The sequence below is a fragment of the Adiantum capillus-veneris genome, chromosome 10 (genome assembly GCF_014529385.1).
Source record: "Adiantum capillus-veneris isolate H3 chromosome 10, ASM1452938v2, whole genome shotgun sequence".
Classification (NCBI taxonomy): domain Eukaryota; kingdom Viridiplantae; phylum Streptophyta; class Polypodiopsida; order Polypodiales; family Pteridaceae; genus Adiantum; species Adiantum capillus-veneris.
The window spans coordinates 58,964,464-58,990,653 of record NC_140940.1 but is presented as its reverse complement, the minus strand read 5'-3'; the positions used below and the strand labels follow the sequence as shown (position 1 = coordinate 58,990,653).

The 26,190-nt window shown below is 42.5% G+C and overlaps 1 pseudogene; it reads left to right on the top strand.

Moving 5' to 3' along the window:
• The first annotated feature begins 10,269 nt into the window (after positions 1–10,269).
• On the top strand, positions 10,270–10,762 carry LOC147448913 (uncharacterized; annotated as a pseudogene).
• The last annotated feature ends 15,428 nt before the right edge of the window (positions 10,763–26,190 follow it).

Here is a 26,190-nt window from a genome sequence, read left to right as displayed (position 1 = left end):
AAATGTAGGTTATATCGTATCTCATTGAACCCGTTCAAATGCCAATTTTGGGTCAAGCATGGAGTTATTTTAGGGCATATAGTATCCAAGAATGGTATCTCAACCGATGAGAGCAAAATTAAAGTGATTCTAGAGTTACCACCACCAACCAATTACAAGGGAGTTCAAAGGTTCATGGGACACGTGGGTTATTATCGACGGTTTATTTTATTTTTCGCTGAGATAGCACGTCCTTTGTACAAGCTTCTCATTGAATTTAAATGGACTGAAGAGTGTGACCAGGCCTATGAACAATTGAAGAAAACACTAGCAAGTGCTCCAATTTTAAGGACACCTAACTGGGATGTCATTTTCCATGTGCATATTGATGCATCAAACTTTGCTATTGGGTGTGTTCTCACTCAACCAGGAGAACATAAATTGGACTATCCCATTAGCTTTGCAAGCCGTCAATTGAACGATGCTGAAAGGAACTACACCACTACAGAGCGAGAAGGTTTGGCAATGGTTTATGCAGTAAAGAAATTTCGCTACTACCTTCTGGCAAACAAGTTTGTATTTTATGTGGATCATCAAGCGTTGCTGTATCTGGTAAACAAGCCATGCTCCACAGGAAGAATCACACGATGGTTGTTAATTCTTCTTGAGTTTGATTTCACGATTGTAGTGAGACCCGGTAAAAGGCACGTCATGGCTGATCATTTGTCTCGCATACCCAATGGTGAAGCCCCTACAGGAGTTGATGATGAATTACCTGATACTTCCCTATTCATAGTTGAGACTATGCCTGAATGGAGTGAGAACATTGTTAACTTTTTAGTTAATGGTTTTCCACCCAAGGAACTTCGTAAGGATATCGCTCGAAGGCTAGTAAAAGAATGTGAACCCTATTGTTTGATTGCCGGAACCCTGTATAGATTAGGCAAGGACGATATTCTTAGGCGTTGTGCCCGCGAGGATGAATATTTGTATATCTTGCAAGAAGCACATATGGGCATAGCAGGAGGACATTTTTCAGGGGACCTGACTGCTAGAAAGGTGCTGCAATCAGGCTATTGGTGGCCAACTTTATTTAAGGATGCATCACTTTTTACAAAAGGGTGTGATGAGTGCCAACGTTACAAGACCACACAGCGCAAGGACAGAATGCCCTTACATCCTATTAAAGTAACCCAACCATTTGAAAAATGGGGCTTAGACTTTGTAGGTCCAATTAGTCCCGCAGCTCGCAACACTCAATCTCGATATATTCTAGTTGCTACGGACTATGTAACAAAGTGGGCTGAAGCTAAGGCTTCACAAAAAGCTGACGCGAGGACAACAGCTAAGTTTCTTTTTGAGAACATTATCACAAGATTTGGTTGCCCTTTTGAAATTGTTAGTGATAATGGTACCCATTTTATAAATGAGGTAATAAGAGAGCTTACCACGACCTTTATGATATCCCACCATAAGTCTACACCTTATTACCCGCAAGCTAATGGACAAGCCGAGAGCACCAACAAGACTCTAATCTCTATTTTAACCAAGACGGTAGAAGCTCATCGCACTGATTGGGATTTGAAGTTGACATCTGCTCTATGGGCTTATCGTACTGCTTATAAAGTGGCTATTAATTGTACGCCATTCAAAATGGTATACGGACAAGAAGCGGTTATGCCTTGGGAGTTTGTCATTCCTAGTCTTAGGGTAGCTTCGCAAGAAGGATGGAATGGTAACCCCTTAACCGAGCGTTTGTTTATCTTAGAAAAACTAAACGAAGAGAGACAGTTGGCTGTGCAAAATGCTCTTGTGAAAAGGATAGGAGAAAGAAGTGGTTTGATCGCCATGTGAAGGACAAGGATATCAAGGTTGGTGATAAAGTCCTTATGTATGGAGTACGTAAAGAGAAGAAAAAGTTGAAATATGCTGGTAAAGGACCATATAGAGTATGTGAAATTACCCCACAAGGTACCCTTCGTGTGGAAACTCTTGATGGAGTTGAAACCATTGGATTCCTCAATGGGAGTAAATTCAAAAGATATTATGATCCTTTAAGCCAAGAAGAACTACGAGCCATTCATCAAAAGAAGGCCGCCAAAGCACAAACCGAGTTAAACAAGATACAAGCTCAAGCTGAGGCTAAGGAGCGACAACAACGTATAAGACAAAAACGAGAGGCTAACCTTGGGGTCACAAATGCATTCCACGTGGAAATCGAAGAGGATGGGTTGGACTCTGACACACCTCTACGATACCCCATTGAGTTAAATAGTGCCTATGGAAAAGTGCTATATAACGCCTTATTGGACACGGGTGCTAAATACAATCTGTTATCCTATGGGGTGTGGTGTCAGTTAGGGAAGCCACCTCTATCTGAGAGTATTATCCAAGTCAAGGGTGTCAACAAGAAAAAAACTACGATTTTTGGAATCTGGCACACTTCTGTCAGTTATGACAATGGGGTGGTAGCTCAAGACTTTTTGGTCATGCCTACTGGAACTATGGAGGGTAATATAAACCTAGGCCGCACGTGGATGATAGCCACCAAATGCACTATTGATTGGGGGACTGGGGGTGTTACAACGCAAAAACCAACTCTTAGCCCTACCACTCAAGCCATAGTCCCTCAGATATTGCCCAAGGAAATAAAACCCAAGACATTGCATGTCCAGGAGGTTGAACCATACATCCCCATAGCCCAACTCTCTAGAGCTTCAACTGATGTAGTTGAAAGAAAGCTTGAGACACACAAGAACCATCCTAATATAACAGAGAAAAAACATACAAGTGGGTCCCTAAAACCTCTGTAGTGAGCATGGTTGATGCAAAAAAACGGAAACCTAGTAAGAACCGTACCACTCACTCCAAGAAATGTAAAGAAACGCTGCGTTGGATTCCTAAACGACTATTGGAAGCCCAAGGATACTATGAAGGAAATGATCAAATCTGGGTGCCCAAACGTAAAGTGTACTCTTACCTGTCACCTGGCCCATGTAAACCCAATCCTGTGGCTCCAAAACAAATTGAAAATCGCGGAAAGGAAAAAATCATGGAATGTTACACACCCGTTCTAGAGCTAGTTTGGGTACCAAAGAAAGAACGATTTGTTCCACCTAGCTCAGGAACAGGGAAATCAAATGAAGCTTCTTGCTCTTCATGTAGTTCCTATATGCAAATAGAAGCTTCGACACAACCTCCACCTACCACTGTACATATCCATCCAAGCACGAAAGAGTTTGCACCTTCCGGGGTAAGTTCACCACCTACAACAACGTTGCAAATAAAATCCTGGGAGAGTACCTTACCACCCTTACAACTTGACGAGGCACCTAGGGTAATAGAAAACTACTGGCAAAAATCCTCACCTATTACCAACTGGAACAATTGGTTTCAAAGGGTGACAAGCTCATTTCAAACGGTATGATCTACCCAAGGAAGGGGGAGTGTTTGCTGACAGTCATCATTCATTTGTTTCCCTCTCAACCTTTTTCCCTGACCTCTCAATCTCCGATCTTAGGGAATGTATATATATAGCCTTATACTCGCAAAAAAACAAAAATAGTAAAGAGCAAGAGCGCCTAGCAATGAGAGAGCACCCTATCAGATCTTACATATAAGTCCAAATTTACCGTGTCAAGTCAAGCAACACACAAAAACAACTCTTATGTTTTAAAGGCCTAACCAAATCTATCTGTCTTGTCAGAAATGGCTACTTCACCAGAGGCATGCACTTCTATTTTTGATGAAAGGTACCCCTTGTCTTTTCAACAAGTGTTCTACGTATGCTACCCTATACTTTCTTGCGAATGGGATTTGATAGAGAGCCTTGCATGTGAGAGAAATTTTGAGGAGTTAGAATGGCTGATACGTCTATGGCTAACTAGTGATCCCTACCCAGTAGCGAATGTGTCTCCAATGGCACATGCTTATTCTTTTGCACAAGATGAGTATCCACGCATCACGAGGTTCTTGATTAGCATGCTTGCACAAGAGGATGATGAAGAGGAACTAATAGAGACCGAGGAAGACTATGGCCTCACGGACAACGATTTTATTTATCTAGATGATAAGGATAGAGGCCTAGCCTTAGGGTGGCCACCCGGTTTATATAATATCCTCTTTCCTTGATTCTAAAAGGGGTGACAGATAGGTAGGTTAGGGGTCTAGATTGTGTTTTGAGTTTGTTTTTTAGGAGTTTTAATTTTTCCCACTGATGTGCCTCCTGGAGGTATTCCTTTTGTTTCCTAGTGTGTACAGGAGCGTGTTGCTATTGATAGGATTTGGACCTTCATGGAACCTTTCTCTCGTTCACACTTCAAATCAAGCGCGACCATCAACACAAACAGGTGTTTCTTATCCATTAGCATTGCCCTTATCTTTTTTGCATCCATGTTTGTCTGCTTTGATTGTGATTGGTAGCATAATATTCAGCGCATTGGTTAGTATCAAACATTTAATTCAATGTAGTGTTTTGTCATAATCACTTGTTTAGGTGTAAAAATCAAGCAGTCCGACTAAGCTAGTTTGACCAAGCTAGGTATTAGAAATCTTCTCTTAATACCATGGGGAATGCCTTCCTAATAATCAATGGTTACTTAGGTTCTTAATCCGATTTAGGCAGCATTGTATGAAATGTACTAGGGCTTTCTAGTGGGCTTAACCCTATTGACCATTAGCTTAAGTATTATAAAGGGAGTTTACTAATGTGATGAGCCTGGGGAGGGTAACAGTGTTATATGACCCCCCAAAGTTACAAAATTAAAATGATGAAAATGAACAAACAAAAAATCAAAGTGCCACAATGTAAAATTTTAAGCTGGAAGAGAAATCTCAGCTTGATTTGGTACTTCACTCACATGTATTGCCTATGGTACTAGAGCCCTAGAGGTTCCCAGTGTGGGCGCTTTTCCTTGAAAAGCAAAAAACCCAAGGCATAAAAAATAAGCACACACATCATAATTGAATCACTGTGAAAAGACCTTGGGGGGTCAAAGAAAAAGTAATCAGTCAGGCGATGATTTCATGAGAAATTCCTTTTATGGTAGCTTAACTACAAGGTTTTCTAGATATAGCCTCTAGTCAGCCCTTGAACATGAATACTTGGCTCTCGCGATTAAACAACTTAATTGACCACAGAAAATTAAGAAGCTTACCCATGGTATTAATATTCGATCTCTAGTGCTTTTCGACCGTCAAATTAGCGACCCCAGACTTGTTTAATTTTTTGCCTTTACATCTGTTTATGCATTTGATTACATTGCAATTTAATGTTCATTGCTAACAAATTGTTTGAAATTCTTTTACCAATCAATTTTTCTATCTAAAACTGCATATGCTTTTTAAGAGAATGCAATTACTGTGCCAATGTTGTTTGATTTTGCAGTGACTGAAGAAGGCTAAGGACATTTATCTCAAATGCTCTTCCACCTCGACGATCCAGCTTCAACTCAATAGCTTCCGAGGACGGAATCTACATCAGGAAGGGGGGCATGTTAACCCTCACGGCACACGGACACCCATCACCTACGATGGACGCGTATTATGTATTTGGTAGAGTCAGGTACCGGGATTGTCGGACCAATAGGGAAAGGTAGAGTGATCGCCGATGAGAGGCGCACTTTAACTTGGACATTCAAGGGATTAGTTGGTTAAGCATGGGCGCCCAAGTGTGAATGGGGTGAGCTCCTATAAAAGCCAACTAAACCTAATTTTTACTCATTCTCTCATTTGTGCAATTGAAGAGTGCTCTTGCTCCATCTCTATCTTCTTCTTCTTCACCTCCTTGTGTGTGTGTGTGAGAGAGAGAGAGAGAGGGAGAGTGTGTGTGCGATCGAGCATTACGAAGGCACGACGGCGGCGAAGCGGTTGAGCGCGGCACGACTGCAGCTTCTTCTTCATCGCGGCGAGGAATCCACCATGAAGGCGAGCGTAGAGCGGTGAGTGACACACCCTTTGTTTTCTTGAGCTTGCTAGTTTAGGCTTGTTGTGTGCTTGGAGCCGTTTGTGGCTCGCATACGGTGTATTGGCAAGTCCCTTGCTTCGACAGTGCGGCAAGGAGCGCACAGTTGTGCAGGGGGATGACAAGCTCATGACGGCTCAGGTAGAGCTCGGACCATCGTGAGCATGAAGACGAAAGTGCTCAGTATGTCACGGTGCTCCTTTTTGGCATTATTCCGGGCAGATTTTGCGTTGGTCAACTCTGCCATGCCATGCCATCAAGAGTGGTTTTTATGCCCTAGCAACGACGGTGCCGTCGTTCCTAAGGGAGGGGAGTTATTTATGGAGTGGACGAGCATGAACGTGAGGGGAGAGATTATTTATAAAAGCCAAGCGTGAAGAGAAGCCAAGAGGGGAGCAGGAGGAAGCAGGGTGGCGATATTTTTCGAAAATAAAAAACGTGACTCTTAAAACGTACGGGTTGGTTTGTATAAAAGATAACTCAAAAGGTCAACCCCCTCTCTCTTCCCCTTGTCCTTTCTGCTTTCTCTCTCCCCTCAAGCTCGCCCACTCTCTCTCTCTCTCTCTTGTCCTCGACTAATCCTCGGTTAGGAGCAAAGGGAGAAGCTCTCTCTCTCTCTCTCACTCTCTCTCTCACTCTCTCTCTCTCTCTCTCTCTCTCAGCAAAGGAATCTCTCTCTCTCGTGCTTGAGAAGTAAGACTCTTGGAGAGGTGAGGTGAATAAAAGCAAGCAAAGGGAGGATCTCTTTCTCTCGTCCTTGGATCAAAGCGAAAAAAAGCCTCTCTCTCTCGACCTTGGTGAAGCAATCCGACTCTCTCTTATTCCTTAAGGATAAAGTAAGCTCACTCTATCGAGCTCGATAATATAAATCACCAAGGGCATATGGATCCTGAAGGGAATCAAAGCAAGTGGATTAGAGGGGAGTCAAAATTTATAAGCGTCGATTAAGGCAGTGGAAAGCAAATAGAGCAGGAAGCATGAAAATTGAGGCAGTGAATAGAATTAAAGCTTCCAGAATCCACGGAGCAGTTGAAGCAGTTAAAGTGGTAGAGGAGAGTTTCCATTACTGTCATCAGCTAGAGATTGATTAATCATTGTGGTAAGCCCGGTGTTGTTAACGGCCCGGTTAATTTTTAAAGGGAGCTTAAACTCCTATTTACTAATTAATCCAAGTGTTGGTGCTGCTAATAGCCCGCCTTGGCTACTAATTACATTGTACTTAGAGCTTGAACTAATTAATTGAAGATTACAGTGATTGCCAGAGCCATTTGCATTTGTTGTTCTTGTTATCTCTCTCTCACACCTCTCAATGCCAAAGGCCCGATGCCTGCTCGGCTCACGTTTCAAACACATATTCCTCGACATCGCTTACCAAACTTGCCGGCATTTCTCTCGCATAGCCCCATAAATGCCAAGTGAGGGAAATTTCGGTAAATTTGGTCGACATTGCTATGAGATTACTCCATGTTGGCACCAAAATTTGCATGCATGGGAGGTGTGCACTCTTCCTCAAGTGTGTAAATTTTGGTGACCAAACGACGTCGTCTCGATGCGGCGCCAACAAAACTTGCCATAATTTCTCTTGTATGGCCATAAGGCGTCAAGCAACAAAAATTCCGGCTAGTTTGGTTGGCGCCGCTCTGTGATGAAATTGTTTGGGTGCCTAAATTTGCACGCATGGGGGGTCTGCTCTATCCCCCACGCATAAAAATATTGGTGGCCAAACGATATCGTTTTGGAGCGGCGGCAACGAAAATTGCCTGAATTTCTATGTATACCATAAACGTCAAAGTGAGGGAAATTCAGCACGTTTGGTTGGCGTTGCTATGAGATGACGCCATCTTGGTGCCAATATTTGCATGTGTGGGGGGCATGCACTCTTCCCCTTGTGTGAAAATTTTGGTGACCAAATGACGTCGTCTCGGAGCGTCGCCAACAAAACTTGCCAGAATTTCTCTTGCATGGCCATAAGGCATCAAGCGAGCAAAATTCCGGCAAGTTTGGTTGGTGTCTCTTTGAGATGACGTTGTTTGGGCGCCAAAATTTTCATGTGTGGGAGGTGTGCACTATTCTCCACGCATACAAATTTTGGTGGTCAAATGACGTCATCTAGGAGCGGCGCCAACGAAACTTGCCGAAATTTCTCTTGCATGATCGTAAGATGTCTTAATGAGAGAAATTTCGACAAGTTTGGTTGGCGTCGCTATGAGATGATGCCATCTTGGTGCAAAATTTACACGCATGGGGCCTACACTCTCCCCTAAGTGTGAGAATTTTGGTGACCAAACGACATCGTCTTGAAGCGGCACCAACAAAACTTGCCAAAATTTCTCTTGTATGGCCATAAGGCGTCAAGAAAGCAAAATTCCAACAAGTTTTGTTGGTGTCACTCTTAGATGACGTCGTTTAGGTGCCAAAATTTGCATGCATGGGGTTTTTCTCTATCCACCACGCGTGCAAATTTTGATAGCCAAACGACGTCGTCTTGTACCGGCGCCAACGAAACTTGCCAAAATTTCTCTGGCATGACTATAAGACATCAAGTGAGGGAATTTTCGGCAAGTTTGGTTGACGTTGCTTTGAGATGATGCCATATTGGCACCTAAATTTGAATGCATGGGGGGTGTGCACTCTTCCCCAAGCATGCAAATTTTGGTGACCAAACGACGTCATCTCAGAGCGACGCCAAAAAAACTTGCCAGAATTTCTCTCGTATGGCCATAAGGCATCAAGCGAGAAAAATTTTGGCAAGTTTGGTTGGTGCTGCTATGAGGTAACGCCATCTTAGCGCCTAAATTTGAACGCATGGGGGGCGTGCACTCCGTGAACATTTTGGTTCCCAAACGCCGTCATGATTTGAGGGATCTTAGCTTTATACAGGACAGTGGTAGGACATGTACACACTACTCAGGTCATGTCTGACATGCATATGGTTCACTCCACCATTGGGGTGAAGCAGTGTTGTCCCCTATCTCCGACTCTCTTTGGGATATATGTGGATGAGTTTTCAGATTATGTACATACAGAGGGTGATAGAGGTGCTCAGCTGGCAGGGACATGAATTTCGTTGCTATTATATGATGATGAGATTGTGTTGATCTCCGATTCTCTAGAAGGGATGCAGTGTCATTTGGATGCATTGCATGTATCGGCACAGGACAGTGGATTGTCTGTGAACCTTGGTAAGACTAAGGTAATGGTGTTTAACACCACAACGCAGTGGGTAGGGATGTCCGCCCCCACTTTTACATATGGTCAAGAGACTGTGGAGTATGCAAATACATACACTTATCTTGGGGCAATTTTTAGTGGTTTAGTATTTTTCTTGAGGCGTGCAGCAGATACACGATTGACCAGAGCCTACACAACATTGGGGAGACTTGAGAGGATATGTTCGCAGGTTCAGTTCCAAGAATCTCGGACAAAGCTTTGGCTCTTTGACACTTTGGTCAATTCGGCCATGCTATATGAAGTGGATATATGGGCCCCCTCAGTTGATCATCATAACACAACTGGCAGTACTAGTGGATGGAGATGTATGGAGAAGCCCTTGGTGTCTATGATTTCACAGATGATTAGGGTCAATGCCTCAATACCACATGACATTGTTTGGGTGGAGCTCTCTGCTTCTCCATTGGTAGTGGAGGCACTCATTTGATTAGTTTCATTTATGCATAGCACTTGGGCTCTCTCTACAGAGAGATATGATCGATTAGCACTAGAGTCTTCGCAACAGAGATAGATCATGTTGGTATGCAGAGATGGAATCTTGGTTTTAGTTACATGGCTTTAGTATGGACCAGCTGCTCCCATTTCAATACTCTCTAGATGCACCCTCCATCCCCCTCACTAGGGCAGAGATTACTAGGCTCATCAGACAGGACTTGATTAAGTTGGATACAAAGAGGACATGGATACAGCCTACACATGACCTAGATACGAAGATGAATTTCTATAGAGAGCATCTTCTCCAACTCCTGGAGGATGGTTTTGTGATCAGACCAGGATACATGGATACTCATCTATCCCACGGGATACGATGTGCTATTGGTCAGATACGCACATTCTCACATCAGTTAGAGATCAAGACAGGCCGATTTAGAGGAGTACCCGTTGAGTCCAGGATTTGCCAAGTGTGCCAAATAGAGCCAGAGATAGAGCTAAATTACATATGTCATTGCCCAATATACTATGAGATACGAGGCCGCTTTCATTGTCTACTAAGAGAGGGTTTTGGGCCACTTTCTACAGCCATGAGATACCAAGATCAGAGATGCCTTGAATTATACTTACTGGAGATTCACAAACACAGAGAGGACCACGGATGATTGCTGAGCGATTTCCAATGGGGTATTGTGCACAAGTAGAGCCCTGTGAGTGTAGCATATCCTTTTTGTGGAGGGGGTAGGTGAGTAATAGGAAGTGTGAGGTGCTAGAGAAGCCCAATGGTGCCAACAAGGGAAAAAAAAACAGCGTTCCGTCAAGAAAGGGTCCGGGAGCGGGCATGGTGTTGAGCAGCAGCCCCGGTTGGGGAGGTTGCAAGGTCCGCCACACCTCCAAAAACTATCCAAAGTAGCCCCCTTCTGAGAGCAAGGTAGATAGACCTGAACACCAGTCCCATAGCCAGCCCTTTTGAAGAAGGCCAACCCCAAACACTTGCTTCTACCAATCCACGGCCTAGGAAAAATTTGGAGAAGGCATTTGATTAGGATGAGGAGAAGGATCAGACAATGCCAGCACAACCCATGTCCTACCACAAAAAAGAATTAGAGGTTGCAGTTGCAAAAACGAAAGGCAAACAACTCCTTGATGAGGAGGTAGGTGACACCAAGTTGAAGTAGGGGCAGCCGAATGATACAAAAATGAAAGCAGGATAGCCAAGTGAGTGCAACAAAGATGACACGGAGATTGAGGGTAGTAGCATGCAGTTCATGTCATCCGGGTCGATGCCATATGTGGAGGTGTTCTTGCCCAATGGGAAGCTTGCCCGACAATGTCGTGCAAGTGATGAATACCTTGGATGGTTTTTCTTTGAGTTGGTGAGGTGGAGAATGGAGAAGCATCTCATGAGAGAGCATGGCCTTGACATACACTTCAGCTCCTTGATCTTTTTCACTGCCAAACCTTAGGACGACGTGCTCCTTATCATCCCCCACACCTGGCTCTTATGCCGAACATTAGTTGGCTAGGTTTTTTGGAGCTTAGGCCAATTGTCTATCCTCGGACAACTCATGCTAGATTACTAGGAGGTCAAGACAACCTTCTCAACAAGCATAAATAGCCTTAATAGGCACATATGAGAAGGCTATTGTTGAAGTCTATAAAAGGAGGACTGTCAAGGGGCAGATTGGTGGGAAAAAGATGGGGATAATAAAGGGTAGAGTTGTTGCTCCACCTTGCTCCTTGAAAACCTTCCAATTCTCCCTCTATCTTATTTGGTGCTCTGTACAACAACACTACAGAGAGCCAATGATTGTGGGGCTACACTGGAGGTGACTCTCTCTCTCTCTCTCTCTCTCTCTCTCTCTCTCTCTCTCTCTCTCTCTCTCTCTCTCTCTCGTGTAGACATGTGTGCACATGTGCACACACACAGACACACACACACACACCAACCAACCATGGTGTCCAATCGGCCCCTAAAGGTTCTCCATCAGAGCCAACCCTAACTTCCTATCATAAGAGCTCTCTCTCTCTCTCTCTCTCTCCCCCCCCCTATTTGGTGCACCTCAGACCTTTGCAACAACCACGTTGCTTATGCCAATAGTTGGGAAGCACAAGGAACACCTTTCTCAATGCCACGACGATTCACCTTATCAAGTTCTTGGGCTCACTCACCACCAAATATGGTCATCCACATCAAAATGATAAGCCCTAGCAAGTCGTCATCATAACCCCTACAACCACTACTGCCACCCAGTGAGAGTTGAGCATCGATGAGGGTTCTCTCTCTCTCTCTCTCTCTCTCTCTCTCTCTCTCTCTCTCTCTCTCTCTCTCTCTCTCTCTCTCTCTCTCTCTCTCTCTCTCTCTCTCTCTAGTGGCAGGTTTGGCCAAGAAGCAAACCAATTAAGCTCTAGTTGACAAATTGACTACAATCAACAAAGGATAAAAGGGCTATCATGAGTGTATATAGGAAGTGATAGATGGCAAGGAGGTAGCCAAGTAAGGGAGCTAGCAATCATGATAACACTACATAGTTGGTAAGAGATATAAATGGAGCTACAATAGAGGGTGCAATATGGTGGTTGAATGCAAGGATGTTAGCAGGTAGGCAAAGAGGGGAGAGGGTGATAATGATTGAGACAGATGGCAAAGAGGACACCAAGAGGTGTGGCCTTGGAAGCTGAGAAGCCTCTCAAAAGTTTAATTGCACCCAGAGCAACGAAAGTAAGGATGTTTTTATTCAAATCTATGGAAGTGTGTTCATACATACTATGAATTCATCCATTTGAGACAATCATGAATGCTCTTTAGCTGTACAATTAGCAAGAATGGTTACTATTCTATCTTGGGGGATTCACTACTTATAACGAGTAGATGTCACTTGCATGCACCAAATTCCTCGTATATACCCCTATATACGGGGCCATCCATTGTGAAATGCACCTTTTCTCCTTCCTGTAATCCCCCTAGTGTATACTCACGTGATACCATAATGTAAGGCTTAGTGAATCAACTGTTCTAAGAGTACAATGATGCTGGCGTCAACGGACGAGGGGGTGGGAGCTCTCAGTCACCATAATTAATTTTCACATGGGAAAATATCACCGCATCATGACCTTATGTGAGGGGCAATCGAGAGTATATGACGCTGTGAGCGGGATGAAAACACACACAGCGCCTCTATAACGACCCGACACACACTCTTGGGAAGATACACACACACACTATGGGGCACCACTCGGCTTACACAACACACCTGGCCGAGACAGGGAACACACCTCTGGAGTGAGAGGAGAGAGACTATCCACTTGCCCACTCCACACAGAGACACACACACACACACACACATACACACACAAAACTCAGCTCAAAAGAGGAGAACTTCTGATGTTTAGATACAAATGAGCTTGGGCCAACACCAATGGGGCAAACAGCTCACACAATATGGGTAAAAGATACCAGATACAATCACAAATTGGAGAAGAAGCTTCACTCACCGGAGAAGATTACACAGAAAAACAGCAGAAAAAGAGTGAGGAATTTGGCAAAATGGACAGTGCCATCGCGTTCGGAACGGCCCAAAACCCCAGTCTACAATGTCAAAGTGCTCAAATCCGACCTAAAGAATGTGAGCGGGATGAAAACACACACAGCGCTTCTATAATGACCCGACACACACTCTTGGGAAGATACACACACACACTATGGGGCACCACTCGGCTTACACAACACACCTGGCCGAGACAGGGAACACACCTCTGGAGTGAGAGGAGAGAGACTATCCACTTGCCCACTCCACACAGAAACACACACACACACACACATACACACACAAAACTCAGCTCAAAAGAGGAGAACTTCTGATGTTTAGATACAAATGAGCTTGGGCCAACACCAATGGGGCAAACAGCTCACACAATATGGGTAAAAGATACCAGATACAATCACAAATTGGAGAAGAAGCTTCACTCACCGGAGCAGATTACACAGAAAAACAGCAGAAAAAGAGTGAGGAATTTGGCAAAATGGACAGCGCCATCACGTCCGGAACGGCCCAAAACCACAGTCTACAATGTCAAAGTGCTCAAATCCGACCTCGGATGAGCAGTTTACGGCCAGAACAGGCTCCAAAATGAGCAAAAACACACCTGCGGCTGTTCCTCCTCTCTTCTCCACGTTTTTTCTGGTCTTCTCTCAGTTTTTTCAGTTCCCACACTTAGATTTTTTAGTTGGGCACCCTTGGCCTTTTAGATGACCTCAAACGGACCCCGAACAGGCCAAAAACTGACCTCGCAGTGCATAGTTGTCACCTTTTTGCATCATTCGCACACCTGGCACTCAGCTTTTTTCCAATAATGCACCTCGCCACCACGTAAAGTGGCCCCAAGAAAAGGTCCTCAGGATGACCTTTCTGCATAATTCTCACAAGCAAACACCCACGTTGTGTCCGTCCTCATCTGCGTGCAAATATTGACCTCGTTCACCCTCCTAACGCCACTAGATGCCATCTGACGCACCTGCTGACCTCACGTCGTCGGCCCGCGGATAGCTTCCTCGAGAAGTTTTACGCGCTATAAACTCCTCATTATTGTAGAAAAACACAGTGGTACTGGTAATAGTGAAAATCGATGCACTATGTACACCCTGTCCTACCTGTACACATGTGGGCCCCACGTAACCACCTGGCTAAGGAAAATGGGCAATCCTTTATTTGATGCACCATGCATGTATATGTACATATGTGCAATCCCTTGCTCCAAAAAACTCCTGACAACGCGAACCCATTATGTAGGTATGTGTGGATGGGAGAAAGGGATTGTCGACCTAATGAAGGGGGCCAAGAGATGTACTACCTTCCAATAGCACCTACCTAGGTATGCGATGCATGTGCACGTGGTGAGCGCACACACACACCAATGCTTGTTAAAACCTAGGTTTAATCCCACATTCATTTTTGATATTTACTTTTTAAAATAAATAGGTTTTCAGACAATTGGAGACTCCCTTCTTCATAAGGAACCTTGCCTTCGGCTCTAGATGGCTTGAAAATGAGGACCTAGTAACGGATATTTGTATTGTGAGAGCTACGGTGTTAAGAGAATTCTCGCATTCCAAAAATATGCTTCTTTTTTTCAAGTAAAAATGATCCCCTAAATGCTAGGGAGGTAATAGATACCTGTTGGTTGTATATCCTTACCAGAAGGAAGTAGTGAAGTATAAAAGAGATGGTTGTAGTACCCTGTTCAAAGGATATGCAAGGGTTGGTGTGTAATTCTTGATTAATTCAAATCAAACTCCTTAGAGTTTTTTTTTTCTTACTACCTTTTAATATAAAGTTGTAGGTAATAACCTTCAAATCTCAAAGAGGTTTTGGTGTTTTTATGCAAATAATTTCTCATTACGTCCATAAACCTATAACCTTTTCAACTTAAAGGTTTTCCAAGTTTTTGGAGAAAAAAAAATCAAGCCCTGCCTCCCCCCCACTCTCTCTCTCTATCTCTCTCTCTCACACACACACACACACACACACACACACACAAACTCACTCTCATTAACACACAAACACAAATAGAGAAACTCTCTCTCTCTCACACACACACACAATCTCTCGTTCTTTCTCTCTCTCTCTCTCTCTCTCTCTCTCTCTCTCTCTCTCTCAGTCACTCACTCACACACACACACATTCTCTCTCACACACGCATAGTGTTCTCTCTCTCTCTCTCTGTGTGTGTGTGTGTGTGTGTGTGTGTGTGTGCTATTTTTTGACCTAGTGAATAGCAGTCCACTCTTTTGACCATAACGCGCTCATTTGGACTCCGATTTAGGTGATCTATAGCCTCAATCGAAGAGCACAAATCCCTCTGTGCATTGATGTAAAGAAGGTTTTTTTTTGTGTAATGGAAGGCTTTGCTTTAACAACATCTCAGAACTGAAAAAACTATCAAAACTTTTTGTTTTTGTTGCCGACTTGAAGGCAATGTCAGACAAAACTCGCAAGGGTAAAAAATCCACACTCGCCATGGAGAATGATGCAAAATATCCAAGGAATTTGGATGCTAATCCAACCACATCGTCTACAGCAGCGCAATCAATGATCATGGTTTACTTGATCTCATTACAAGAAACCGTCAACAAGCAAGTTGAAGAGTTGCATACACTTGCAATGGAGAATGACACTTTAAGAGTTCTCGTTGTGGAGAATGAGCACCTCATGAAGGTTCTTGAAATGCAAACAACACGCTTGATCCATCTGGAGAATGAAGTTCAAGAATGTAAATGCTCTCTTGTTGACATGAATGTATTGAAAGAGCGCTTGAGCAAAGTTGAGAGTGATTATGTATTGAAAGAGAAAACGATAGATACAATACGACATGATGTATGTGAGATGATAAATGCATCCAAAACATGGGCTGATATATGTAAGGATAATGTGGTTTCTACATCTCCTATCACGCAAGCTGTTGTCCAAGCAAAGAATGTAGAGAATGTGGACTCTCAAGAATTGCAAGAACGACAAAAACGCTCAAAGAACATCGTCATTCGTGGAATCAAGGAGGAAAGCATGGAAACACCCCAATCTCTTGCGGTTGCTATTGAAAGATTTTTTGCTACACACTTTGGCATGTCGGGAATCATGGCTTATGGTGCATATCGAGTTGGAAACCAAGGAGTCCCTCACTGAGGAGAAAGACTTATTGTATGTACCATGGCTGATGAGGTAAAAAGAAAGATCATCCTTGACAATAGTTGGATCTACCTTAAAGGAACTGGTTGTAATGTATATGAGGATCGCACTCTTATGCAACAAAATGTACGTCGCAAAGCATATGAGGAAAGAAGCAAGAAGGTTAAGGTGTCATCTCAAGAAGAAAATCCACTTGAGGAGGATGCAAGTCCACCCAACAAATAGGGACACATGATCTATGAGACCAACTCACGCTTGCGAATAAGCTTTTGGAATTGTAACGCGTATCCATGGAATGTAGGAATTGGCATTGATAAACTTACCAATGACTCTGATGTGATACTTCTCGTCAAAACATGGGAGCATGATGCACAACGAATTCTTGGATTTGACAAATACGATATGCATTCTTTGATGTGGGCCAAAAATGCTAAGCAACAAAGAGGCCAAGGAGACGTAGCATGTATGACCAAAAAGGGTTTGAAAGATGTTTACATTGTCCAAGAAGATAAGTATAAACGCTACTTATGACTAAAAATCATCCCACCAAATGGTCAAGTCATGTTTGTGGCTGGTTGCTACATTCCTCACTATGACTCCAACTTTTATGCTCGCTTGGGTATGGATAGAGATCAGCCCTTTGTTGAACTACAGGAAGACATTGCTCATTACAAGGGTCAAGGTGAACTCATTGTTTTTGGAGACATGAATGCTCACACAAATACGTTACAATACGACACACAACAAGTCGACATGCCGCATGTCTCAAGAAGAATGGATGACTCATACATGTATAATCAAAGTTTTAATGATGCAAAAGAACTGGATCACTATAGAAAATCGCTTCTACATATGTGCAATAGTACTGGAATGCTCATTGCAAATGGTGTATCTCTATGGCAAGGCACCAATGACTTTACATATAGAAAGCACAATGGTGATAACGTGATTGACTATATGTTGTTCTCGAAAGCCACTCTAGAATGCATACAAAGCTTTAAACTTGGTGAATGAAATCCGGAATCGGATCATAGGATGTTATGTATTGACCTCAAGTGTGGTAAACGGCCTGAGCATGTAGCCTCCAATCATGATGTGAATCATTTGTACCTACGTCTAGACTTCAAATGAGCACTTATATATGATGATATGGTGGACCAAATGTTAAGCATGATAGAGCATCAAGAGAAGCCAACATTAGAATGCAAGTAAAAAGTTTTCAAAGAAGTAATTTGCTCTTGTGCGAAGGAAGGAATGCTTTTTGGTGAAACACATGTCTTGCAAAAGGTCTAAGAAGGGGTAGCACCAAGAAGAAATGGTTTGACATGGAATGTAGTCAAGCCTTGATAAGATTGGATGCAAGCAAAGACAAGGAAGTTTACTTGGAATGTTCACACACATACAAAGCACTTGTTCAAAAGAAGAGGAGAAGGTGGGAAGTGAAAAACAACTTCTTTTAGCGCAAGATAAAGCACATGCATGTGGCAAGTTTTGGCAAAATCTAAAAGGCAAGCGTATTGAGAGCTTTGGTGACTTGACTCTTGAGGATATGTATATGCATTGCAAGAACCTCTATGAGTAGCCCAATGTTGATAAGATGGAGAGTTGTAGCTCCCTTCCATTTATGTCTCCCTTCTTTACCATTGAAGATGTATGCTGTGCGCTAGAGAGACTTGCTACTCGCAAGGTAGGGGACCTTCAAGGTGTCAAGGCTGAAATAATTAAATAGACAAGCAAGAAAGCACGATATTGGATATGCAATATGTTTAACCTTGCACTTCAACATGGCATGCCTCATGATTGGAGTGCAAATTGGATCAAACCTTTGCACAAAGGAGGAGATGTAAACAATATGAACATCTATCACACTATAATGGTTGGTTCTTTGATGGAAAATTTATTTGGATGTATCATGGAGATGAAACAAGTGAATGGCCTAAAAATAATGACAAATGTGCGCTTGGCCAAATAGGTTTTTGAAAGCATCATAGCACTATTGATCACCTTGTCACTCTTCAAGTTCTTATGGAAGCGTCTCGATTGAAAGGAAAAAAGTTGTATTGTTGCTTTGTGGATTTCAAGAAAGCTTTTGACATGGTACCACGAGGAAATATTTGGAGACGTATATAAAGCCTTCAAGTTTTGAGAGAATTTATGCATGCAGTCTTTCGCATCTACCAAAAAGTGATATGTCGATTACGTATGGGAGATGGAATTTCAGAATTTTTTGCAAGCACCATTGGTGTCAAACAAGGATGCCCACTTTCCCCAACCGTCTTTGGGCTACTCATTGATGAATTGGAATGCATGGTTCTTGATTTTATGCAGCAAGAAGGCATAGAAGAGGTTAAGATCGGAAATGTGGTGTTCATGCTTTTTCTTTATGCCGATGATGTAGTGCTCTTGCCACATACCTTAGAAGATGCACAAAAGCTTATGAGTGTCTTGGAACGCTTTTGCCTACATAGCGGGGTGATCGTCGTGAATGGATCCAAAACCAAGGTTATACTTGTAAACACCCTCAATGATGAAAATCCATGCATTGTATACAACAATGAGCAACTTGAAGTGGTAGATCACTTTAAGTACCTTGGCCTTGAGGTTCCATCCAATCATAAATGGAAGGATTGTGCAATGCGTTGATACCGGGTTAGCCGCATCGCCCTCTAGCCCGGCCTGAGAGTTAAAGTTCTCAGTTTTCAAAACCCAAAACACAAGAATAAGCCACATTCAGGAGCATGAGGTAACACAAATTAAAAAAAAACTTTTTTTTCTCTTATTACTTCCACCACCAATTCCCCCTTCCTTGCTTGTGCGCGTACAGTAGGCTGCCGCGTTTTTCCTTTTAAACCAACCATCTCTCTATCTCTTACCCTGCTTATCTACCATCTAGCCAATAAAACAAGCCTACATTGTTCTTTTCCATTGGCGGGCCGCCATGCATGAACAAGAGTCAGTCTGTGTGTTGCATTATTTATACACACACACCCTTCACATTTTTTTAATTTTCTCTCTCTTACCCCTCGCTCGTCCATACTCCGCTGGCGGGCCGCCATACCTCACCCCTCCCTCTCTCCGTCATGTCTTCCTTCCACCGGCGGACCACGTAACCTATACTCTCTCTCTTTCTTTCATACTCTCTCTCTAAATCTCTCTCTCTGCAATAATACTCTCTCTCTCTCTCTCTCTCTCTCTCTCTCTCTCTCTCTCTCTCTCTCTCTCTCTCTCTCTCTCTCTCTCATAATCCCCTACCCTTACCCCACCCCGTTGACCCTCAATAACTCCCCCCCCCCTTACTCGCCCACCCTCGGCTAGGAGCGGACTCGAGGCCCCTCTCTCTCTCGCTTTCTCTCTCACGCTCTCTCTGTGTCGAGCACAGGCCGCACAATAGCAAGTTCCCTCTCTGTTATTCCCTCACACAATCCCGCTGCATCACTCTCTCTCTCTCTCTCTCTCTCTCTCTCTCTCTCTCTCTCTCTCTCTCTCTCTCTCTCTCTCTCTCTCGGCCTGTGCAGGTGCCATGCAGCTCCGAGCACTCTCTCTCCCTCTCTCACTCTCTCTCTTATCCACACCCACACACACCACACTCCCTCGCCACTCCCCTCCCCTCACGAGCTCACCATCACCCTCCCTCTCTCTCGCGTTCTCTTCAGCCCATGCGGGCGCGCATAACAGTATTAACCGGGGTTTTTCCCTCTCTCTCTCTTTTACCGGCGCCTAAACACACACACACACACACACACACACACACACACTCCCCCCCTCTCTCCCCAGCGGCCGTGTTCTCTCTCCCCTCTCTCTCTCATTCTCGTTCTCCCTCTCTCTGTTTCTCTGTGCAGCAGGAATTAAAAAAAACCATTATATTTATATATATATATATATTTTTTCTTATACCCCTGTTCCCACGCACACCCTTGCCGTATACACCCACACACTTATACACACACACACACACACACACACACCCCTATAAACACAATTCCACACCCACACCCACGTGCATACGCGCACTCACATATCCACACATACACGCACATGCCATACGCACCCATCAAAGAAAATAGAAGAAAAACACGAAGGAGTCGACGACATCCACATCATCAACAAAAAGAAGACGGCCAACTCGCGCGACGCATGAAATTAACAAGGTGTTTCTTTTCAACTTATAGGATGGACTTTGAATTTGGGGAGAAAGTGTATATGGTACTTGATAATGAAATTGTTGGTATTGGTTGTGTGTGTAGAACACATCCTGATTCCACTTGTGGTTGTACAAAGATAGGGCAAGGAAATGTATCTATACTAGTGGAGTAATGTTTGAAGGATGCGGTCCTCCCTTTTTCTAGAATGGATACAACATCTCTCCAAAGCTCATTATGGAGTGCTGTTCGATGACCTAAGCTTCTTTTGCAGAAATCCATAATGAATGACAACGTAATTGACACAAATGAAAGCTACAGTGTTGATGAACAAGGGGATGATCTTGATCCCCTAGTTACAGATGCAATACCTATTACAAGCCTAGAGTTTGAAATGTCAATACGCGAATCTTGGCAAAATCAAAGGGTCCTTTTAAAGGACGACACAATGATGCACATTGTGAATGAAGGGACCATCTTGTATGTATTTCCACATGATTATTTCAATTTTCAGGTACTTTGGTGATGACTTTGTGGGTGTAGGTATTGAAAGGGAGAAGGCAATCAGTGAGAATATGCCTGAAGTGGGAAGCATTACTTTGCTAAAGTGGCACATCCAACAAACAACCATGTTGGATGGGAGCCCACTACAACGCTTTGTTCATGTTGATGGGATGCATACTAGACGTGAGGATGTATCCAATGATGACAATGCTGGGAAAAAACTTGATGGTAGTGTTGATTCCCCTTTGCTAAGTGTTAGCAGCAAGCTAACGCGGACACCAAAACTTGATGGTAGTGTTGATGCCCCTTTGCTAAGTGTTAGCAGCAAGCTAACGCGGACACCATTTTTGCACTATTTTTCGGAGTACTCCTTGTAAAAAAATGATTATTTTGATAAATCGGTAATATTGTAACTCCTATTTTCTTGGATACACCTTGTAATTAATGAGCCGAGGCTACAAGCTTCTAGATTGTATCAGCCAGTCATTTCCTAGCTTTGGTAGGATCCCAGATTATTTATTTTGACCACCCAAAAACCTTGGCTAAGGTATAAAAGTCAATATTTTGTAAGTTTTTTATAAGTTTTTGGATAAAAAATACACAGTGTGAGCTAGCGGCGCTCACTTCTCTCCTTCTCGCGCTTCCTACTCCCTCTCCGGTTGTCACATTGTGAATGCGTTTGTTTCATTGCAACCACATGTAAGAGCTCTACGCATTGACATAAGCCATTCAGAGTATTTTGTAGCTTTTGGCGTCCTCAACTCGCGGTCTAATTTCATCATAACTAGGAATTTACACTTTTAAATCGAAAGCTACGCATAGGCGGGGTATAGGGGCATCATTGCTAAGAATTTAGATGCATTCTGGGTCAAAAACGACTAGGTCAAAAATGCACTGCTGTTAATAATCGCGATTTTGGAACTTGACCTAAAGTGGGGTTTGAGACCATAGGCATGTGTGCTTAGGTCTTATAAACTTGTCTTAGAAGTTTTGCTAGGTTTGATGTGATTTGCTTGCCAATGAGCGATTGGCTTTTGGTGATTTCAGTCACTTGAGTGTAGCTTGAGTTAGATGCGAGTTGTTAGTTGTTTTCCGAGAGATTGACAACCTCTTCTAGCCTCTATGCACTAGTTGAGTCAGCTTCGTCCCATGGTTTGACAAATTAATTGTGATTCTCGCTAATACTGCAATAAGATAGAATGGTGAGGTTAGACATGCGTCCCACATTTGGCACCCTTACCGAGGATTGAAGAGACCTAAACTAGGGAAAAACACGAGCGTCTTCTGTAGTTGTCCTTTAACTTCCTCTAAGTTCACCTAAAGTTTAAAACTTTCTTTTAGAAACCGCATAGCTTAAGATTGTTGTCTTTTGCTGTGTAGAGGTAGCTTGGAAGTAATCGTACTTTCTGAGTACCTTTAGGATTGTAGGATTGTAGATTTAGATTAGGATTTGGAGAATGATTGGTAGACGAGACAAGTCTTAAGATCAAGACTCTGAAAAACATAAAAAACACAAGAAAACGAGTATTTGTGGACACTTTCCACAACCCCATTGCATGAGAATCTAGGAGTAGGATCCAAGGTGGATTTCAAAACATTGCTCTCTCTGAAAGAATCAAGTGTGAGTTGTTATTGGAAGTTGCAGAATTTCAGGTCTACGGCTAGAAGTAGTTTGAAAAGACTTGAATCCACTCAATCCGACTGGAGAGTAAGCCTAAGATTTGTCCTAACCAGCGGGTAAGCTCGAGGTAAAAATTTCAAGAGTTGGCCAAAACTCAGATTATTTACTTTTTCTTGACATTTTAGGCCAAATTAAGTTTTGACTTGATTCATAGGCTTAAAAAACATCATGTAAAACCTGTCTTTGAGAAAATTGCAAAAAAGTGCTCATTTCAAGTCTAAAGTTAATAATCACGATTATTAACTTCCTACTTTAAATTGGCCAAGGTTCATACCATTGACTTGTTGCATGTGTACAAACAACTTTTGTAAAGGTCCAAAATATTTGGATCACTAAACTGGCAAAAAATTGAGTAAAAACTAAAGTTTGTACTGACTTTTTGAATCTTGAGTATAAATTTGGAAAAAACTTATCCAAACTTGTTTTCATAGGCTTATGTTGATGTGATAAACATGTGTATATGCTCAGTTGACCAAAAATTTGCAAAAATTTATCAGAAGTAAATAATCACGATTATTTACATCTTCCATAATTTTCAACTTTTTTGACCAAGTCTGCATACCACTAGCTTCACCATGTTGTAATAAATCCACAAACCAAATTTGGTAAGATTTGGACCATTGGACTGAAATTTGTGACTAAAATTGCAAAGTTAGTATGCGAACAGATAATTGATGACCATTTGACAAAAAATTGTCCAAACTTTATGAAAATTAGCTAGTGACCTTAACTTAAGGGGCTTAACAGATTTGTGTCAAAGTTGGGGCAAAAACTTGCAAAAATATAGCTGGAGGAAATAATCGCGATTCTTTACATCTGCTTCAAAACTTGATGATTTTGCAAATTTGAGTATACCACAAGGTCAAGCACATCAAGTAGACCTCACAAACCATTTTTGGTGAAATTTGGATCCCAAAAGTGAGACTTAAGCCAAATTCTCAAAATCAGAGTCTGCGGACACCAAACAATTGATAAACTTGATCAGAATTGGTCCAAACTTGTTGAAATTTTCCCAGGGACTCTAACAAGTTGTATACTTGCCAAACCTATCAAAAAGGTGCAAAAAGCTGACAAAAGTAATTAATCGTGATTATTTACTTCTGCTATCTAGAGACATCAATTTTGACTTTTGAGCTTATGTAGTGTTAGACCAATATAACGTAAAGCCACAGGGCAATTTTGGGTTCAATCGGATCAAAATTGGTACAAATACACTCAGTTTCCAGATTGCAGATCAAACCTATAAATTCTGCTAAAGTCGAATCTGAAAGTCAAATTTTGACTCCCATAGCTCGATTTGAAGTGATACACAGAGACCAATCACGAGAGTTCTCAAGAGTTCTACTGTCTTTATAGAAGAATAGCTAACTTGATTAAATTTATACAGGAATCAGATTGCAGACGAGGAATCATATATGAACCTTAGATTTGGTCGTGTACTAGGAAATCAGGGCATACTCGAAGAAATCTCCAGTAGAGTATCTACCGAAGAAAGCGTCAATCAAGGCAATTCCTTGCACACAATTCCTGAAGAAGTCTCAAATACTTTTCCAGATTCAACATCCGAAATGTCTTCTTACTCGACTCACTTGGAAACCAGAATGACAGTGCACTATAAGCATATACTATCTTTTTACAAGACTAACCGTCATGGAGTCCAGGTTTACTTGGACCCCAAGGAGGAGTATGCTATTTGCATTGATGACCATGTTATTGAGTTTGAAGAAGAGGTTAGGACAAACAAACAAGGAAAAATGTACATGGATCGAAACGGAACTCAATATTTATAGGTCAAAAATCCTGACGTGATAGACAAATGGGGGTTAGAAGTAAACAATATATTCCCAGATATGTCAGCAAAAGAAGGAACACCAACTTTAGAATTTGAGGGATACGATCAAGTAGACTTGAAGCCTTTGAAACGGCTTAGTACGGATAATCCTAGGATCGGAGTCTATTGTTGGGAAGGAAGAAACATAAAAGATCTTTTGTGGACTTCTCATGCCAAACCGGGACAATTAACGGCCATGAAGATCATCTATATCTTCAAGATCAAAGATAAGGGATCAGCAGACCTACCAACCTACATGTTTAGGGATTGTTATAACAACAACTTTGTTATAATGACTCCTGAGGAGGTAGAACAAACCAAATACCAAGGGTATTCCATACGGGATTGGATATTGTGGCAAGGACCAGAAACAATTCCAAGAGATGAACACCGTGAGAGATCATCTGAGAGTAATGTGAAGGAACCAAAAACCACCTCATCACGTAGAAAATTGGGTGCCGCTAAGGCCAGTCCAGGGCTACATGAGTCACTATTTCCAATAGACTGGTTTGAAGGACTTGGAACAGGACCAACTCCCAAAAGACTTGGAGTTGGACCAAACAGACGTGTTAGACCAACTGATTTTCAAAATTGGGTCAGAAAATACAGTGGATCAGGGAATTTATATGACCACTTAGCAATCTTTAAGCAAGTGCTAAGAGAAGAGCATATATTCAAATTCCATACTCAATTTGAGGCGTTTGAAATGACATTAGAAGGAAAAGCTTTTACATGGTTCCAAAACATTCCACCAAGGTCAATCATGGACTTGAACACATTAGCTGTTTGTTCCAAAACGGGGATTAAACAGAAACATGGTGAGTCTGTTAGGGATTGTGCAACTCAAATGAAACAGTACATTGCCAGATGCCCATAGATAGAGATACCTATAGAAGAACGACATGTATATTTGTTTCTCAAGGGATTTCTAAACAAAGAACTTCATGCTATACTCTATAGTAAAAAGCATACAACCCTAGAAGCGTGTGTGTCTGAGGCGATTGACCTAGGAGATAATTGCGAGATCTTCAACGAAGAAGATGTCCCTAAGGATAACCAAAGTGAGAAAATAGCATCCATAAACTAACACAAGTGGGAACGGCTGCTGCGACACCACTCTCAACCATAGAAGATATGCTAAAAAGGATGAACGACATGATGAACAATATGCAAAAAGCACCTATGAGAGGACCAAGACAAGGGATACCCCCACAGGGACAACCAATTAGGCCACAAAAGGGTATGCAATCAAGGGTAAATGGACCAACCATGAGACCCACAAGTGCTACTTGAGACCAAAGTATGATGGGAATGTTCAGTACGTGCGTATGAGGCCACAAGGACAACCCATGTACAGATATCAGCCTAATATGGCCCAAGCTCAAAGGCCACCAATGGGTATGGAAAGAACTCAACCTGTGTTGCGACAAAAAGCTCCATATCCAGGACATAATGCAGTGCCTGTAAAGTACATGCACTCTGAAGGAGTCATAGATGAACAAGTAGATTTGTATAGTAGAAGGAGATTTGTATAGTCCATATCCACCACCAATGGAAGAAACCATGACTTATGATCTACTAGATCTCACACCAATGTATTATGTAGCTAATCAAGGTGTTAGACCTCCCATGGGAAGACCTCATGATGAAGCCTAGAACAAGAAACTATCATAATTTTGGTGTTGATGACCATTGGAAGAACGAATGTCTAGAGCCTGACAAAAACCTAGAACCAATTGAATCCTTTT